This window comes from Carcharhinus amblyrhynchos, unplaced genomic scaffold, assembly GCF_965287045.1.
Source record: "Carcharhinus amblyrhynchos unplaced genomic scaffold, sCarAmb.v2.hapA scaffold_37, whole genome shotgun sequence".
NCBI classification, from domain to species: domain Eukaryota; kingdom Metazoa; phylum Chordata; class Chondrichthyes; order Carcharhiniformes; family Carcharhinidae; genus Carcharhinus; species Carcharhinus amblyrhynchos.
The window spans coordinates 6534470-6554505 of record NW_027649778.1 but is presented as its reverse complement, the minus strand read 5'-3'; positions in this window follow the sequence as shown (position 1 = coordinate 6554505).

Genomic DNA, 20036 nt, shown 5'->3' with positions numbered 1-20036 from the left:
CTAACCTGCATATCTTTGGACACTGAGGGATAATTTAGCATGACCAATTTACCTAACGTGCATAACTTTGGACTGTGGCACAAAATGGGAGCACTCGGAGAAAACCCACACAGATATGGGGAGAATGTGTAAACTCTACTGACAGCCACCCGAGGCAGGAATTGAACCCAGGTCCCTGGCACTGAGGCAGCAATGCTAACTACCGTCCATCCCCATGATGGCTCTTTTTCATCTATTTACATTATAATCTTTTTAAATAAAGAATTGATACGTGAAATAAAAATGAAAAGGTTGACAGTCTCTCTTTATATGTACTCTAAGCACTTCATAAACAATGGCCTTCACCTGTGCATTGGAACAGGATAATTAGCACACTATTAACATTTCCCCCCCCCCCCCCGACCAATGGTACTTACCCTCGTTGACAACATCCCAATGCCTCAATCATTCTCGGGTTATGGGGAAGGCTAGTATTAGATGCCCATTCTCAATTGCCCTGAGGATGTGGTGGTAGGTCTTCCAACTGAACAACCAATGGTGCTTGGATTCAGCTGTGTGGTTTGCTTGTTTGCTTCAGAGGCCAGTTAAGCTTTGACTGTAGTCCCTGTAGGCCTTCTATGGATAAGGATGGCAGATTACCCTCCAGACTGTGTCCTCAGCCCCTTAATACGTTCCTTATACACTTAGGACTGTGTGGCCAAATTCTCCTCCAACTCGATTTTCAAACTTGCTGATGACACCACCGTAATGGGTCGGATCTCGAACGACGACAAGACAGAGTAGAGGGAAGCGATAGAGAATCTGGTAAACTGGTGCGGTGACAATAATCTCTCCCTCAATGTCAGTGAAACAAAGAAGATTGTCATCGACTTCAGGAAACATAGTGGAGGACTTGCCCTTGTCTACACCAAGGGGAATGAAATGGACATGGTCGAGAGCTACAAGTTTCTAGATGCCTGGATTATCAACAACCTGTCGTGGTCCCTCCATGCCTATAGCTAAGAAAGCCCACTAGCACACCTACTTTCTCAGGAGGCTAAGGAAATTCATGACTGCTATAACTCACACCAACTTTTACAGATGCACCACAGAAAGCTTTCTTGCTGGATGTTGCTCCTGGTCTGACAAAGACCACAAGGAATTAAAAAGGGTTGTGAACGTAGCCCAGTACTTCACGCAAACCATTGACATTTGTCTACACTTCCCACTGCCTAGGAAAAGCAGCCAGTGTAATTAAGGACCCCAGGCACCCCGGACATTTTCTCTTCCATCGGGAAAAAGATACAAAAGTCTGAGGTCATGTACCAATCAACTCAACAACAGTTTCTTCCCTGTTGCCGTCAGACTTTTAAATAGACCAACCTATATGAAGTTAATCTTTCTCTACACCTGAGCTATGACTGTAACACTACATTCTGTACCCTCCTTTTCTTCTCTATGAATGATGTGCTTTGTACGGTGTGCAAGAAACAATACTTTTTACTGTATACTAATAAATGTGACAATAAATCAAGATGTCAATGTACGCAGATAGGTTTTTATGATTATCCACTGTACTGATATCTGGATTTTACTTTTCAGATTTTTATTTCCATAAATTGAATTCCAATTCTGTTCCAGTAGGAATTGAAGCCAAGTATTCCGGATCATCAGGTCGAAGATCTTAGGCTTACTAGTCGAGCGATGTAACTGCCCCAGACCTTCGTATGGGGAGGAACGGCAATCACAGCTGACCCTGTTAACCCTCAACACACTTGTGGTTCCCAGGTAACTTGCGATCAGGAATCCTGGCTGCTTCCAATGATCCCATCCTTAGCCCTCTCAACTGTCTACGATTCAAAGAGAACGGGTGGAACTTGCCCAATCGCTCCTCATCACTGAAATAGAATAGAATGCATTCCCGGTAGCAACCTGACAAACCTTTCTTTCTATTCATTCATGGGATGTGGGCGTTGCTGGCTGGGCCAGCATTTATTGCCCATCCTTAGTTGCCCTTGAACTGAGTGTCTCACTCGGCTATTTCAGAGGGACAGTTGAGAGTCAACCACATTGCTGTGGCTCTGGAGTCATAGAATCCTACAATGCAGAAGAAAGCAATTCGGCCCATCAATTCTGCACCACCCACAAATCCACCCAGGCCCTATCCCCATAACCCCACGCATTTACCCAAGCTAGTCCCCCTGACACTAAGGAACAATTTAGCATGGTCAATCCACCTAACCTGCACATCTTTGGACTGTGGGAGGAAACTGGAGCACCCGGAGGAAACCCACGCAGACATGGGGAGAATGTGCAAACTCCACACAGACAATGACCCAAGCTGGGAATCGAACCCAGGACCCTGGCACTGTGAGGCAGCAGTACTAACCACTGTGCCACCCACATGTAGGCCAGGCCGGATAAGGGCAGCAGATTTCCTTCCCTAAAGGACATTTTTCTGACAATCAATGATAGTTGTCACAGTCGCCATTATTGAGACTGTCTTTATATATATATATCAGATGTTTTTATTATTTAATTTGATTATTTACAGGATGGGGGCATCACTGGCCAGGCCAGCATTTGTTGCCCATCTTTAATTGCCCTTCAGAAGATGGTAGTGAGCTGCCTTCTTGAACTGCATGCTGAGGTGTGTACATGCTGTTAGGGAGGGAGTTCTAGGATGTTGACCCAGCAAGAGTGAAGGAACGGCCGATATATTTCCAAGTCAGGATGGTGAATGACTTGGAGAATGATCCTTCAGATGGTTGTGTTCCCAAGTATCTGCTGCCCATGTCCTTTTAGATGGAAATGACCATGGGTTTGGAAAGTTATGTCTAAGAAAACTTGATGAGTTGCTGCAGTGCATTTTATAAATGGTACACTTGGCTGCCACTGTGCGTCGGTGGTGGAGGGAGTGAATGTTTGTGGATGGGGGGCCAATCAAGTGGGGCTGCTTTGTCCTGGATGGTGTTGAGTTTCTTGAGTGTTGTTGGAGCTGCACCCATCCAGGCAAATGGAGAGTATTCCATCACATTCCTGACTTGTGCCTTGGAGATGGTGGGCAGGCTTTGGGGAATCAGGAAGTTATACACCACAAGATTTCCAGCCTCTGACCTGCTCTGATAATATTTATGTGGCTGGTCCGGTTCAGTTCAATTTCTGGTCAGTGGTAACTTCCAGAATGTTGATGGTGGGGGATTCGAGGATGACAGTGCTATTGAATATCAAGGGGCGACGGTAAGATTCTCTCTTGCTGGAGATGGTCATTGCCTGGCACATGTGTGTAGTGAATATTACTTGTCAGCCCAAGCTTAGATATTGGCTAGGTCTTGTTGCATTTGGACATAGACTGCTTCTGTATCCGATGAATTGTGAATTCCACCCGCTGCTGTGATGGGATTTGAACATAAGAACATAAGAATTAGGAGCAGGGGGAGGCCATTTAGCCCTTCGAGCCTGCTCCGCCATTCAATAAGATCATGGCCGATCTTTTTTATGGACTCAGCTCCACTTACCTGCCTGCTCACCATAATTTCTTTACTGTTCAAAAATTTATCTATCCTTGCATTAAAAATATTCAATGAGGAATCTGTGACCCCAGAGTATTTGCCTGGGCCTCTGATTACTAGTCCAGTGGCACTATGCCACCTCTTACTGTGCATTTACATCCTTCCTGAATACTGCCCAGAATTGTTCATAACACATTTGCTGAGGCCTCACCAGGGATTTATAAAGTAACATGATCTCTTTGTCTTTATATTCTCTCATCTTTAAACCCGTAACTGATAAGCTTTTTCTTTAATGATCGTCTCGCCCTGCCACCACAGTGTATTTAGACTCCTTTGCTCACTTGAGCTTTTTCCATTTGGTCCCCTCCCCAGTGCATCATTTCACACTCACTTCACCACCTTCCCCTCTGCCATTCTTCTGCCCATTTCCCCAACCCATCAATGTCATTCTGAAGCCAATATCCACCCTTCATCAGGATCCCCTACCTTTGCCAAGTTTTGGATCATCTGCAAACTGTATAATACCATTGATTTAATTTGATTTGATTCATTATTGTCACATGTATTACTATACAGTGAAAAGTATTATTTCTTGCCCCCTATACAGATAAAGCATACCGTTCATACAGAAGGAAATGAGAGGATGTAGAATGTAGTGTTACAGTCATAGCTAGGGTGTAGAGAAAGATCAACTTAATATAAGGTAGGTCCATTCAAAAGTCTGACAGCAGCAGGGAAGAAGCTGTTCTTGAGTCAGTTGGTACGTGACCTCAGACTTTTGTATCTTTTTCCTGACGGAAGAAGGTGGAAGAGAGAATATCCAGGGTGTGTGGGGTTCTTAAAAATGCTGGCTGGTTTGCTGAGGCAACAGGAAGTGTAGACAGAGTCAATGGATGGGAGACTAGTTTGCGTGATGTGTTGGATACATTAATGTCATTCTGTAGATCCTTGCAGTCTTGGGCAGAGCAGGAGCCATACCAAGCTGTGATACAACCAGAAAGAATACTTTTTATGGTGCATCTGCAAAAGTTGTGGGAGTCGTAGCGGACATGCCAAATTTCCTTCATCGTCTGAGAAAGTAGAGGCATTGGTGGGCTTTCTTAACTATAGTGTCGGCATGGGGGGGGGGGGGTGTCCAGGACAGGTTGTTGGTGATCTGGACACCTTAAAACTTATAATATTAATACTAATTAGGGGACTAATCGAGATATTATTAATCCAGAAACTCAGCTAATGTTCTGAGGACCTGGGTTCGAATCCCTCCACAGCAGATAGTGGAATTTGAATTAAAAAAATGTGGAATTAAGAATCTACTGATGACCATAAATCCATTGTCGGAAAAACCCATCTGGTTCACTAATGTCCTTTAGGGAAAGAAATCTGCCGTCTTTACCCGGTCTGGCCGTCATGTGACTCCAGAGCCACAGCAATGTGGTTGACTCTCAACTTCCCTTGGGCAACTAGGGATGGGCAATAAATGGTGACCCAGCCAGTGACGCCCACTTCCCATGAACATATAAAAAACCCAGATCATGAAGAACACAGCTGGAAAACTCCTTCCTGATCTAAAAAACATCTGTTCACCACTACCCATCACTTCCAATCACTGAGCCAACTTTGAAACAATGCTGCCAATTCTCTTGTGGGGCAGTGGGTAGCATCATAGAATCCTGCAGTCATGAAGGAGGCTATTCGGCCCATTGAGACCCAGCCCCTCTGACCCCACGTATTCACCCTGCTAATCCCCCTAATCAACAAGTAGCAATTTAGCATGGCCAATCCACCTGACCTGCACATCTTTCAGACTGTGGGAAGAAACCGGAGCACCCGGAGGAAACCTACGGGGAGAATGTGCAAACTTGACACAGACAGTGAGCTGGGAATCGAACCCGGGTCCCTGGCGCTGTGAGGCAGCAGTGCTAACCACTCTGCTGCCATGTTGCATCCCAGTTTCTGAGCCGGAAGCTCTGGGTTCCAATCCCACCCCAGGTACTTGATTTCTTTTGTGAACCAGATTTTTTTTTTACAACAATCAACATCTTTAGACTTTTAATTCCAGATTTTTATTGGCTTATTGATGGGATTCGAACCCAGGTCCCCAGAGCATTACCCAAGTTCTCTAGATTACTAGTGACGATACCACTGTGCCACCACCTCCCCCTAATTGAAAACTAGCGTCAGTAAAAATGACGATAGAACTGAATTGTTTTAAAATCTCATCTGGTTCACTAATGTCCCCTTTAGGGCAGGAAATCTGCCTTCCTTACCCGGTCTGGCCTACATGTGACTCCAGACCCACAGCAATGTGGTTGACTCTGAACTGCCCCTCTGAAATGGCCGAGTGAGACACTGAGTTCAAGGGGCAATTAGGGATTGGGCAACAAATGTTGGCCCAGCTAGCGACACCCCACACCCCATGAAGAGAAACTGCTTTGAGTTATAAGTTTATTTATTTATTAGTATCATAAGTTGGCTTGCATTAACGCTGCAGTGAAGTTACTGGTGGGAGTGTTGTCGGTGCAGACTCGATGGGCCGAAGGCTCTCTTTCTGCACCGTCGGGATTTTATGACTCATTTACTTGAGGTATTGTGTATCATCCTAAATACCTCAATTAGGTTGCTTATTAAAGGCAGGGATGGTAAAAGTTAAAGTTTATTTATTAGCGTCACAAGGTGGTTTACATTAACACTGCAATGAAGTTACTGTGCGAATCCCCTAGTCGCTACATTCCGGCACCTGTTCGGTAACACTGAGGGAGAATTAAGCACGGCCAATGCACCCTAACCGGCACGTCTTTCGGAGGAAACCGGAGGGAACCCACACAGACACGGGGAGAACATGCAGACTCTGCACTGACAGTGACCCGAGTATCGAACCCGGGTCCCTGGCGCTGCAAGGCAGCAGTGCTAACCCCAGTGCCACCTGAGATTTACAACTCGAGTGGGTGCTGCAGTGCAACAGGATTGCAAGCACCAGCAGTGAATGGGAATGGCTTGTCAGTTATTAACAAGCTGGTCACATCGGTGAGGAGACTGTAAATGTTCTCGCTTACTTTCTCAGGAGATTAAGGAAATTCAGCATGTTCGCTACAAGGTTAGGGGGATTAGCAGGGTGAATACGTGGGGTCACGGTGGCTGGGTGGGGTTGTTGTCGGTGCTGAATGGCCTCCTTCTGCACTGTAGGATTCTATGATGCTACCCACTGCCGCACAGGAGAATTGGCAGCATTGTTTCAAAGTTGGTTCAGTGATCAGAAGTGTTGAGTAGCGGTGAACAGATGTTTTTTTAGATCGGGAAGGAGTTTTCCAGCCTTGTTCCTCATGATCTTGACCAATTTTTATAGAAGCACCATAGAAAGCATTCTTTCTGGTTGTATCACAGCTTGGTCTGGGCTCCTGCTCTGCCCAAGACCGCAAGGAACAACAAAAGGTCATGAATGTAGCCCAATCCATCACACAAACCAGCCTCCCATCCATTGACTCTGTCTACACTTCCCGCTGCCTCGGCAAAGCAGCCAGTATAATTAAGGACCCCATGCACCCCGGACATTCTCTCTTCCACCTTCTTCTGTCGGGAAAAAGATACAAAAATCTGAGGTCACGTACCAACCGACTCAAGAACAGCTTCTTCCCTGCTGTTGTCAGACTTTTGAATGTACCTACCTCGCATTAATTTGATCTTTCTCTGCACCCTAGCTATGACTGTAACGCTACATTCTGCACTCTCTCCTTTCTTTCTCTATGAATGGTATGCTTTGTCTATATAGGGAGCAAGAAGCAACACTTTTCACTGTATGTTAATACATGCACAATAATAAATCAGATCAAATCATCAAGTGTTATCTTCAACCAGCGAGAGACTAAAGCTCGAGAATAAATAATAAATTTCACTGTAGCTGAGAGGTCAGCTGGAGTTCGCTGATGGATTTTATCTTTATTCCATTCACAGTCTCCCCTCCCCCATTCCTTCCTCTCCCCTCCCTGATCTGTATTCCGATCTCAGCCCTGCGTGTTGGCACTCTGTCAGCCAGCAGAATGCCAAGTACCCGAGGGGCACTGCGTCACATCCCCACCATCCTCAGAGAACCTTACCAGCCGTTCTCTCTGCCACTGAGGATCGGAACTCCTTCAGTCATATTAAACATCCCTCCTCTGCCCCTACTCCCTCAACTCCCCCAGCCCTTCTCCTGGTGGGATGGGGTGAGAGGGGTATGGACCGTACACCCTGCCCCCAACAAGCTAGTAGCACAGTGGTTAGCACTGCTGCCTCACAGCACCAGGGACCTAGGTTCAATTCCTGGTTTGGATGAGTCTCTGTGTGGAGTCTGCACATTCTGCTGTAGGAAAAAGATTTACCGGGATGTTGCCTGGCGTGGAGGGCATTAGCTATGAGGAGAGGTTGGAGAAACTTGGCTTGTTCTCACTGGAGCGACAGAGCTTGAGGGAAGACCTGCTAGAAGTCTACAAGATTATAAGAGGCATGGACAGAATGGATAGTCAGAAGCTTTTTCCCAGGGTGGAAGAATCAATTACTAAGGGGCACAGGTTTAAGGTGCGAGGGGCAAGGTTTAAAGAAGGTGTACAAAGCACATTTTTTACACAGAGGGTGGTGGGTGCCTGGAACTCGCTGCTGGGGGAGGTAGTGGAAGCAGATATGATAGTGATTTTTAAGGGGCGTCTGGACAAATGTATGAATAGGATGCAAAAGAAGGGATATGGTCCCCAGAAGGATAGGGGGTTTTAGTTCAGTCGGGTAGCATGGTTGGTGCAGGCTTGGGGGGAGCTGAAAGGCCTGTTCCTGTGCGGTAATTTTCTTTGTCCTTTGTTCAGGGCAGGCAGTGGTGTGATGGTATTATCACTGGACCCGGGTTCAAATCTCACCACGGCAGATGGTGAAGTGTGAATTCAATAGAAATATGCATTTAAAAGTGTAACGACAACCATGAAACCGTTGTCGATTGTTGGAAAAACCCATCTGGTTCACTAATGTCCTTTAGGGAAGGAAATCTGCACGTGTCAATTCAAATGGACACACAACAGGCTTTATTGACAAGCTGCTCTCTGTACAAAAACTGAAAGTAAAACAGTGCAAATACCCTAATTACATCTTCATCAAATCATGTGATCAGCTCTTGAAGCAACCTGCAACCCTTTTAAATATATAAAAGGTATGCGGAACATTTCATTTATGTCCATATCTTGAATATAAACAACAAATTAGAAGCAGGAGTAGGCCACTCAGCCCATCGAGCCTGCTTCCCCATTCAATATCATCATGGCTGATCTGATTGTAACCTCAAATGACATTCCTGCCTACCCCCAGTAACCTTTCACCCCCTTGTTTACCAAGGATCTATCCAGCTCTATCTCAAAAATATCCTCTGCTACCACTGCCTTTTGAGGAAGAAAGTTCCAGAGACTCATCGCCCACTGACAGAAATCATTTCTTTTCATCTTATTTTTAACAGTGACCCCTAGTTCTAGATTCTTCCATGAGAGGAATCGTCCTCTCCATATCCACCCTGTTAATACCTCTCAGTGTCTTGAAGTTTTCAATCAAGTTGCCTCTAACTCTCACTGGGGCAGCAGAGTGGCACAGTGGTTAGCACTGCTGCCTCACAGCGCCAGGGACTCGGGTTCGGTTCCCAGCCTTAGGTCGCAGAGTCTGCACATTCTCCCCATGTCTGCGCTGGTTTCCTCCTGGTGCTCCGGTTTCCTCCCACAGTCTGAAAGACGTGCTGGTTAGGGTGCATTGAACAGGTGTCAGAATGACTAGGGAATTTCACAGTAATTTCATTGCAGTGTTAGTAAGACCATAAGACATAGGAGCAGAATTACGCCACTCGATCCATCGAGTCTGCTCCGCCATTCGATCATGGCTGATATATTTCTCACCCCCATTCTCCTGCCTTTTTCGCTAACCCCTGACCTCCTTATTAATCAATTCATGTAAGCCTTACTTGTGACTAATAAATAAACTTTGAGTTTGAATAAACTCCAGTGGATACAAGCCTAGTCTGTCCAACCTTTGATCATAAGACAACCCCCCCCCATTCCTGGTATTAGTATGGTGAACCTTCTCTGATCTGCTTCCAACACATTTCCTTGAATGAGGGGACCAATACTGTACACACTACCCAAGATGTGTTCGCAACAGTGCCCTGTATAATCTCCCTACCTTGGCAATCAACACATTAGGTTTATCAATAATCTTGGGACGGCAAGGTGGCACAGTGGTTAGCAACGCTGCCTCACTGCGTCAGGGACCTGGGTTCAATTCCCGGCTTGGGTCACCGTCTGTGCAGAGTTTGCACATTCTCCCTGTGTCTGCATGGGCTTCCTTCGGGTGCTCTGGTTTCCTCCCACAGTCTGAAAGATGTGCAGGTTAGGGGGGATTGGCTGTGATAAATTGTCCCTAAGTGTTAGGGGGATTAGTAGGGTAAATATGTGGGGTTATGGAGAAAGGGTCTGGGTGGGATAGTTGTCGGTGCAGGCTCAATGGGCTGAATGGCCAGTGGTTAGCACTGCTGCCCCACAGTGCCAGAGACCTGGGATTGATCCCCGGCTCAGGTCACTGCCTGTGTGGAGTCTGCACGTTCTCCTCGTGTCTGCGTGGGTTTCCTCCAGGTGCTCCGGTTTCCTCCCACAGTCTGAAAGACGTGCTGGTTAGGGTGCATTGACCAGAACAGTTGCTGGAGTGTGGCAACTAGGGGAATTTCACAGTAACTTCATTGTAGTGTTAATGTAAACCTTACTTGTGAAGAAAAAATAAACTTTAACTTTACTTTCTTCAATGTTTATGCAGATGAAAGTTGAATCATAGAAACCCTACAGTGCAAAAAGAGGCCCTTCAGTCCATCGAGTCTGCACTGAACACAATCCCACCCAGGCCCTACTCCCATATCCCTACATATTATACCCACTAATCCCTCTAACCTACGCATCCCTGGACACTAAGGGGCAATTTCTTAGCATGGCCAATCAACCTAACCTGCACATCTTTGGACTGTGGGAGGAAACCAGAGCACCCGGAGGAAACCCACGCAGACATGAGGAGAATGTGCAAACTCCACACAGACAGTGACCTGAGCCAGGAATTGAACCCAGGACCCTGGAGCTGTGAAAGCAGTAGTGCTAACCACTGTGCTACCGTGCCGCCCAATTCACAGCAACAGCTCCTGGGATAATCTGCCCCAAAGGAGGTGAACCTTCTCACTTTTGTTTCCTGGACTCACTCATTAACTCCATTTCTCACTCCCGGGGCTGCGTAAATTCAAACTCCATTCCCCACCTGCTTTAACTCATTGTTTGTAGAGAGTGGCCCTTTGACTTAATTTAGCTTATTATTATCACATGTAGTGGTATACATTGAGAAGCATTGTTTCTTACGCACTATACAGACAAAGCATACTGTTCATAGAGAAGGAAAGGAGAGAGTGCAGAATGTAGTGTAACAGTCATAGCTAGGGTGTAGAGAAAGATCAACTTAATGCAAGGCAGGTCCATTCAAAAGTCTGACAGCAGCAGGGAAGAAGCTGTTTTTGAGTTGGTTGGGACGTGACCTCAGACTTTTATATCTTTTAGCCAATGGAAGAAGGTGGAAGAGAGAATGTCCGGTATTCATGGGGTCCTTAATTATGTCGGCTGCTTTGCCGAGGCAGCTGGAAGTATAGACAGAGTCAGTGGATGGGAGGCTGTTTTGCCTGATGGACTGAGCTATGTAGTGTGATATAGCAGATTTTTCAATTTACTACTTCCCCAACGAAGAGTCAAGTATCACCGCCCATCCACCACCCCCCCATTCCCGTCCCTCCCTCTCCAGCCCCCACTGGTTGGATTGGAGGGGCAAGAGAGGGAAAGAATTGATGACCTCTGTAATGACTATTAAACTTTCGGTGGACAAACAGTTCCTGAATCCAGCCACAAGAGGGCAGGTGTGCACCACTATCTGTTCAGCTTCGACCTCCAGTCAATCACTTCAATCAGTCCAACAACACCGCATTTATATGCCGCCTGTTTTTATTCCACAGGAGTGAACGGGAACACAACTTGATGCCAAGCCATGTAAAAACAATGATCTGGAAAAATGACCAAATGCTCAGTCAAAGAGGTAGGTTTTAAGCAGCGTCTTAAATGAGGGAAGCGAGGTAGAAAAAGTGAGAGTTTGAAGTTTATTTATTAGTTTCAAATAACATTAACACTGCAATGAAGTTACTGTGAAAGTCACCATACTCCTGTTTGGGTGCACTGAGGGAGAAGTTAGCGTTGCTAATGCACCTAACCAGCACGTCTTCTGGACAGCAGGAGGAAACCGGAGCACCCGGAGGAAACCCATGCAGACATGGGGAGAACGTGCAGACTCCGCACAGACAGTGACCCAAGGCGGGAATTGAACACAGATGCCTGGCCCTGTGAAACAGCAGTGCTAACCCACTGTACCACTGTACAGAGAGAGATGGAGAGATTTAGGGATGGAATTCCAGAGCTTGGAGCCCCAGACAGCTGAGGGCATGGCCATCAATGGTGGAGAGACTGAAATCAGGGAAATGTCAGAAGCCAGAATTCCAGGCATGTGGGAATCTCGGAGGGCTGTGGGGCAGGAGGAGGTTACAGAGGTAGAGGGAGTGGTGCGGGTGGGGGTGAGGCCATGGAGGGATTTGAAGATAACTATATTAATCTTTAAAAACTGAGGCATTCAGTACGGAAGCCAGTGTGGTTAGCACTGCTGCCTCACAGTGCCAGGGACCCAGTTTCGATTCCCAGCTTGGGTCACTGTCTGTGTGGAGTTTGCACGTTCTCCCCGTGTCTGCGTGGGTTTCTTCCAGGTGCTCCAGTTCCCTCCCACAGCCCAAAGATGTGCGGGTTAGGTGGATTAGCTGTGCTAAATTTCCCCTTAGTGTCAAAGAACTAGCTAGGGTAAATATGTGAGGTTACGGGGATAGGGCCTGGGTGGGGTTGTGATCGGTGCAGACTCGATGAGCCAAATGGCCTCCTTCTGCATTGTAGGGATTCTATGACTTCAAGTAGTTTCTTCATTAATCACAAGTTGGCTTAAATTAACACCGCAATGTAGTCACTGCATCAATATCTACATCGGCCGTTCCTTCACTATCACTGGGCCAGAGTCCTGGAACTCCCTCCCTATCAGCATGGTGGGTGTATCTACATTACAGGGAACTGCAGTGGGTTCAAGATGGCGGCTCACCCACCACCTTCTCAAGGGCAATAGATGCTGGGCCCAGCCAGCCACGCCCACATCCTGTTAAAGGAGACAGAACAGCAGTGCTTTGGTTAATGTCGATTGTGTGGCGAATATAAGATGGGAACCCAGCCAGGTATGGGTTGGAATGGTCAGACTGGGAGGGAGAAGGGCATGAATGAGAGAGGTGGGAGGAGGGTGGGTGGATGGGAGCTGGTTACAGCAGATCATAGAATCATAGAACCCTCCAGTGCAGAAAGAGGCCCTTCGGCCCATCGAGTCTGCACTGAACACAATCCCACCCAGGCCCTACCCCCATATTCCTACATTTTATACCCACTAATCCCTCTAACCTCCGCATCCCTGGACACTAAGGGGCAATTTCTTAGCATGGCCAATCAACCTAACCCGCACATCTTTGGACTGTGGGAGGAAACCGGAGCACCCGGAGGAAACCCATGCAGACACAGGGAGAATGTGCAGAGTCCACACAGAGAGTGACCTGGGAATCAAACCCAAGATCCCTGGCACTGTAAGGCAGCAGTGCTAATGTCTGCGCCACTGTTCCAGCAGTACAAATTAATGTATTTACTTTTTAGTCTCACAGCTTTGGTCATAAGCGATGATGCACTAAAGTTTCCAGATCTTTCCTGTTCATTGCTGGGCTTCATTTCCTCCCTCATTCCAAAGATGTAGAGGTTAGGTGGATTGGCCATGCTAAATTGCCTGTTAAAATTAGGAGTATTAGCAGGGTAAATATCTGGGGTTATGGAAATATTGCCTGGGTATGATTGTTATTGTCAGTACAGGCTCAATGGACTGAGTGGCCTCTATGTGCTCTGTGAGCCTCCAATCTCCGGCATGGAGCTTGCTGTCAGTCACTGGCAGACAGCAAACAAGAAATAGGGACCCACTGGAGACAGTGACCCACTGGAGGGGACATGGGTCAAGTAAGGAAGTGGGGAGTGTGGAAGCATCCACTGTTCTGGTTAAGAAAGAATTTTCTCCAGATTCTGTGTCCATTGCCGTCTCCTGTTCTCATGCTTCAGGACTGCCGTTTCATATCTGCTTATGTCTGTAATTTGCTGTGTTTCTTTGGGCACTTTGTCTCTGCTGTCTGAAGGAGAACAATGGAGACCTAGCTATCCCAGCATGCACAGCAGATGTGAAAGCTCTCTATCTGCTGGCCTATCCTACACAATACCATCTCCGCTGAAAGTGCTGCTTCTTGCTGGGGTGAAAAGATCTTCACCAGTTGGCTCAGTCCCTGCTGTCCATTTGCCAGCTGCGTCAGTGTCTGTCAGCTATTTGGCCTCAGGAGGAGTCACGGTCAAACCTGATCACCGTCACCACTGGAGCACTTTACAGCCCTAGTTTCAAGTCTTGCCAAATTGTGATCGGGAGCAGGGAGCATGACGGATTATTCCTGCTCCACAAAGCATGGGGACGCTTTGGGACGAGGCAGGGCAGGAAACCATAGCATCCCAGACCGCAACCGGCTCTGGTCACCACACTTTAGGAAAGATGTGAGGGTCCGTGAGAGGATGCAGAGGGTGAGACTGCACAACTCAATATAAATAGGGGACGGGGGGACATTGGGTTGTGTGTGTGGGGGGAGAGCTGTGAGACAGAACAGGTCAGAAACATAGAATCCTCACAGTGCAGAAGGAGGCCATTCAACTCATCAAGTCTGCAGCGACCACAATCCCACCCAGGCCCTATTCCTGTAACCCCACACGTTTACTTTGCTAATCCCCCGACACAAAGGAACAATTTAGCACGGCCAATCCACCTAACCTGCACATTTTTGGACACTAAGGGGTAATTTAGCATGGCCAATCCACCTAACCTGCACATTTTTGGACACTAAGGGGTAATTTAGCATGGCCAATCCATCTAACCTACATGTCTTTGGACTGTGGGAGGAACACAGTAAAAAGTCTGACAACACCAGGTTTTAGTCCAACCTATTTATTTGATAATATACTCACAAGCTTTCGAGGGACTGCCTCTTCGTCAGGTGAATGGAGAGTTCTGGCCTGAGACAGAGCATATAAAGCACAGACAGTTTAGAGATTACTGATTAGAATGCGAATCTTTACACAAAGGAAACCAGAGCACCTGGAGGAATGGTGAGGGGAATTTAGCTCCACGGTTAGGGTTGAACCTGGAGAAACTGGAGTTGTTCTTGGAGCGAAGGAGCGTGAGGGGGAAATTCGACTGAGCCACACGAGGTAATGACAGAGTGAATAAGCATCGACAAAGAAACACTGCTCCTGTTGGGGGAAAGGATACACAGGTTTATGGTTTGGGGTAAGAGATTATGGGGGTGTGGTTGGAGCAGGTGGAGGGTGGGTGTTGGGGAGGGGTGTGTGAATACGAGGAAGAATATTTTCACCCAGCGAGGGCCACCCAAAAGGGTGGTGGAAACCGAGATGGTGAATAATTAGATAGGCAACTAAAGGAAATCAAGTTTAAAGTTTATTTGTTAGTGTCACAAGTTGACTTACATTAACACTGCAACGAAGTTACTTTGAAAATTCCCCAAGTCGCCGCATTCTGGAGCCTGTTCGGGTCAATGCACCCTAATCAGCACGTCTTTCAGACTGTGGGAGGAAATCGGAGCACCCGGAGGAAACCCACGCAGACATGGAGAGAATGTGTAGACTCCGCACAGACGGTGACCCAAGCCTGGAATCGAACCTGGGTCCCCGACGCTGAGAGGCTATGGTGTGGAGATGCCGGCGTTGGACTGGGGTAAGCACAGTAAGAAGTGTCACATTACCAGGTTAAAGTCCAACAGGTGTGAGGCAGCAGCGCTAACCCACTGTGCCACTGTGCTGCCCAAGTTACAGAGTTAGGGGGAAAGCGTGGGGAATTAGTAGGATTTGAGGATAGACTGAGAGGATTGGAACTGACTAGATTAACTCACAGGCAGCATGATGGCACTGCTGCCTCACAGTGCCAGGGACTCGGGTTCGATTCCCGGCTCGGGTCACTGTCTGTGTGGAATTTGCACATTCTCCCTGTTTCTGCGTGGGAGCTCGGGTTTCCTCCCACAGTCCAACAATGTGCAGGTTAGGTTGATGGGCCGTGCTAAATTGCCCCTTAGTGTCAGGGGGGATTAGCAGGGTAAATATGATGGGTTACGGGAATAGAGCCTGGGTGGGATTGTGGTTGGTGGAGACTTGATGGGCCGAATGGCCTCCTTCTGCACTGTGGGGATTCTAATAAACCAGCATGGTTGTGACAGGCTGAATACCCTTCTTGTTATCACTCCGAGACAGCATGTCACAGAGCCAGCAGGGGATGGGTAGTAACGGGTGATAAACACATTGTGGGCAAATTGAGACTGACCAGAAGATGTTAAAGAACTTCAGGTAAGAGGTAACCTTAGGAGGTTTTATTGGTTCTTTCCGCTGTATACTTGTTACCCATCACTGACCTTCCCACTGAAAGATGTCTGCACTGTAAGTGGGTATTGGAGCATTGAACACTCGAGAGAAACCTGCTGTAATCACTTCTTTTTATCACATCTGAAAAAGAAACTGGCTGGCACAGCGGTTGGCACTGCAGCTTCACAGTTCCAGGGTTTGATTCTCAGCTGATTTGGGTCGCTGTGTGTGCAGAGTTTGCACATTCTCCCTGTGTCTGCATGGGTTTCTTCCAGGTGCTCCGATTTTCTCTGAAAGACGTGCTGGTTAGAGTGCATTGGCTGTGCTAAATTCTCCCTCAGTGTACCCGAACAGGCGCCGGAGTGTGGCGACTGGGGGATTTTCACAGTAACCGGGTGTGGGACTGGAACACACAACTCTCTGACCCTGTGCCGAGAGTGCTGTCTCTGCAAGGAACTGGTAGAGGTCTACAAGATTATGAGAGGCACGGACAGAGTGGATAGTCAGAAGCTTTCCCTCAGGGTGGAAGAGTCAGTTAGTAGGGGGGGCACAAGGTTAAGGTGCGAGGGGCAAGGTTTAAAGGAGATGTACGAGGCAAGTCGTTTTTTTTTACACAGAGGGTGTTGGGTGCCTGGAATTTGCTGTCAGGGGGAGGTAGTGGAAATGGATACAGTAGTGACTTTTAAGGGGCATCTTGACAAATACATGAATAGGATGGGAATAGGGGGAATATGGTGCCTGGAAGGGCAGGGGGTTTTAGTTCAGTCGGTGCAGGCTTGGAGGGCTGATGTGCTGTAATTTTTTTTGTTCTTTGAAGTGCAGGGAGAATTTGAAATTATGCATAAGAATACTCTGCTTTAGTGATTGGAAGGGCAACTGGGGAAATTGTTCCACACACCTTGAGTGGTGGGCTGGAATCCTCTATGTCTACAGCAGAGGGCAGTCAAGGCTTTAATCTGATGTCTGGTGTGAAAGAACAGCTCAGCCACTGGGTCCCACTGGCAACAGCTGGCACAGATGTTCCCCCTGCCCTTCACAGCTGGTGAGCGGTGTTAATGTAAGTAATAATAGCACTGAGTATTAAAACTGGCAGGTCATGCTGCAGCTATGCAGAACCTTAATTAGGCCTCATTTGGAATGTTCAATTCTGGTCACCACACAACCAGAAAGATGTGGAGGCTTTGAAGAGGGCATAGAAAAGATTTACCAGGATGTTGCCTGGTCTGGAGGGCATTAGCCACGAGAAGAGTTTGGATAAACTCGATTTGTTCTCACTGGAACGATGGACGTTGAGGGGTAACCTCATAGATCTGCAAAATTATGAGCGGCATGGAGAGAGTGGATGGTCAGATGTTCGTTCCTGGAGTAGAAAAGTCAAGTATTCGGAGACATAGGTCTAAAGTGCGTGGGGAAAAGTCTAGAGGAGACGCGCGCGCGCGGGGGGAAGGTCTAGAGGAGACGCGCGCGCGCGGGGGGAAGGTCTAGAGGAGATGCGCGCACGCGTGGGGGGAAAGGTCTAGAGGAGACACGCGCGTGCGCGCGGGGGGAAGGTCTAGAGGAGACACGCGCGCGCGCGGGGGGAAGGTCTAGAGGAGACGCGCGCGCGCGGGGGGAAGGTCTAGAGGAGACACGCGCGCGCGCGGGGGGAAGGTCTAGAGGAGACACGCGCGCGCGCGGGGGGAAGGTCTAGAGGAGACGCGCGCACGCGCGGGGGGAAGGTCTAGAGGAGACACGCGCGTGCGCGCGGGGGAAGGTCTAGAGGAGACGCGCGTGCGCGCAGGGGGAAGGTCTAGAGGAGACACGCGCGCGCCGGGGGAAAGGTCTAGAGGAGACGCGCGCGCGGGGGGAAAGGTCTAGAGGAGACGTGTGCATGCGCGGGGGAAGGTCTAGAGGAGACACGCGCGTGCGCGCGGGGGAAGGTCTAGAGGAGACGCGCGTGCGCGCAGGGGGAAGGTCTAGAGGAGACACGCACACGCGTGGGGGGAAAGGTCTAGAGGAGACGCGCGCGCGGGGGGAAAGGTCTAGAGGAGACGTGCGCACGCGTGGGGGGAAAGGTCTAGAGGAGACGTGCACACGTGTGGGGGGAAAAGTCTAGAGGAGACGCGCGTGTGTTGGGGGGGAAAGTCTAGAGGAGACGCGCGTGTGCTGGGGGGAAAGTCTAGAGGAGACGCGCGCATGGGAAAAGTCTAGAGGAGACGTGCGAGGCAAATTTTTTTTTACGCAGAGGGTGATGAATCTCTGGAATGCGCTGCCCGGGGAGGTGGTGGGAGTGGGTACGATCACAGCATTTAAGGGGCAGTAGACTGAATGTACGAATAGGACGAGAATGGAAGGATATGGACTCTAAGTGCATGAGGTTTTAGTTTAGTTAGGGCATCATGATGGGTGCAGTCCTGGAGGGCCTGTTTCTGTCCTGTGCTGTTCTTTGTTCTTTGTAAGCCTACTTGTGATACTAAAAAATGCCTCCCTGCTGCTGTCAAAATTTTTGAATGGACCTACCTCGCATTAAGTTGATTTTTCTCTACTCCCTGGCAATGACTGTGACACTACATTCTGCACTCTGTCCTTTCCTTGTCTATGAACAGTATGCTTTGTCTGTATAGCGCGCAAGGAACAATACTTTTCACTGTATGTTAATAAGTGTGACAATAATAAATCAAATCAAAAATAAAATGGGTTGTCCCCTCTGCAAATGGCAGACAGAGGTTTCAGGGTCTCCCTCTAACTCAGAGTGGTCGCATGGTCAGTAATTCTCTCTGAAACTGACCCCCCCTCCCACCACACACCACTCACCCCCTTTTCAAACTCTGATCAAAACTCACCTCCTCCATTTAAAAGACTATCGCTAAGGAATCCCAACCATAGTCCCCATTCATTTGTTTGCTTTATTAAAATTGTTTTTATTTTGAAGGCTACTGTAAATAGGGGATAGCTGGGACACTGGGTGGGGGGTTGAGGGGGAAGAGCTGTGAGTTTGAACAAGTCGATAAACTTTCTCAACATGGAAAAGGTTCATCAGCCAGTTTGGGCCTCATTAACAGTGAATCATTGTACATCTACAATATACAGATATCCACTCTCTTGCAGAGAGCAGCACTCAGTTCAGAGTTCAGGTCCCACACCCAGAACAGGGTTCACTTAAAATCTCCCATAGCACCCTCCAATCAAGCCCCTTTTCACCTCCCAACAGAAACACCTGACCAGGTTTGACATCTCATTGGCTGTTTGTGGGATCTTACTGTGCGCTGATTTTTCTATCCCCAACAGCAGAGGACTCCACTTAAAGTTTACTTTATTAGTGTCACAAGTAGGCTGACATTAACACTGCAATGAAGTTACTGTGAAAAATCCCCTAGTCGCCAAACTCCAGCGCCTGTTTGGGTTACACTGAGGGAGAATTTAGCATGGCCAATGCACCCTAACCTGCCCCTCCGCCCATTCCCCGCACCCCATTCCCTCCTCCTCTCTCCCCTCCCCTCCTCCTTCTCTCCCCTCCTCTTTCTCTCCCCTCCCTCCGCTCCTCCTTCTCTCCCCCTCCCCCTGCTGTCCCCCCTCCCCTCCCATTCCCCACGCTGTCTCCCCAACTCCCTCTTCACCTCTACCTCTCCCTCCCTTCCCCGCTCCCCCCACAATCTCCCCTCTCATCTCCCCATGCCCACACACCTCCCCTCCCCTACTCCCCCCTCCTATCCTTGGCCCGCTCCCCTCCTCCCTTCCTTGCTCCACCCCCCTCTACCCCTCCCCTCCTCCCACTCTCCCTCCCCATCTCTGCCCTGCCCTCCCCCTCCTCTGCTGTCCCGCTCCCCTCCCCCTACCTCCTCCCCCCTCTGCCCTCCCTTCCCCCTCCTCCCCCTTCCCCGCCCCCTCCTCCCCCCTCCCCTCCTCCCTCCCCTCCCCTCCCCCTGCCCCCTCCCTCCCCTCCCCCCTCCTCCCCCTTCCCGCCCCCTCCTCC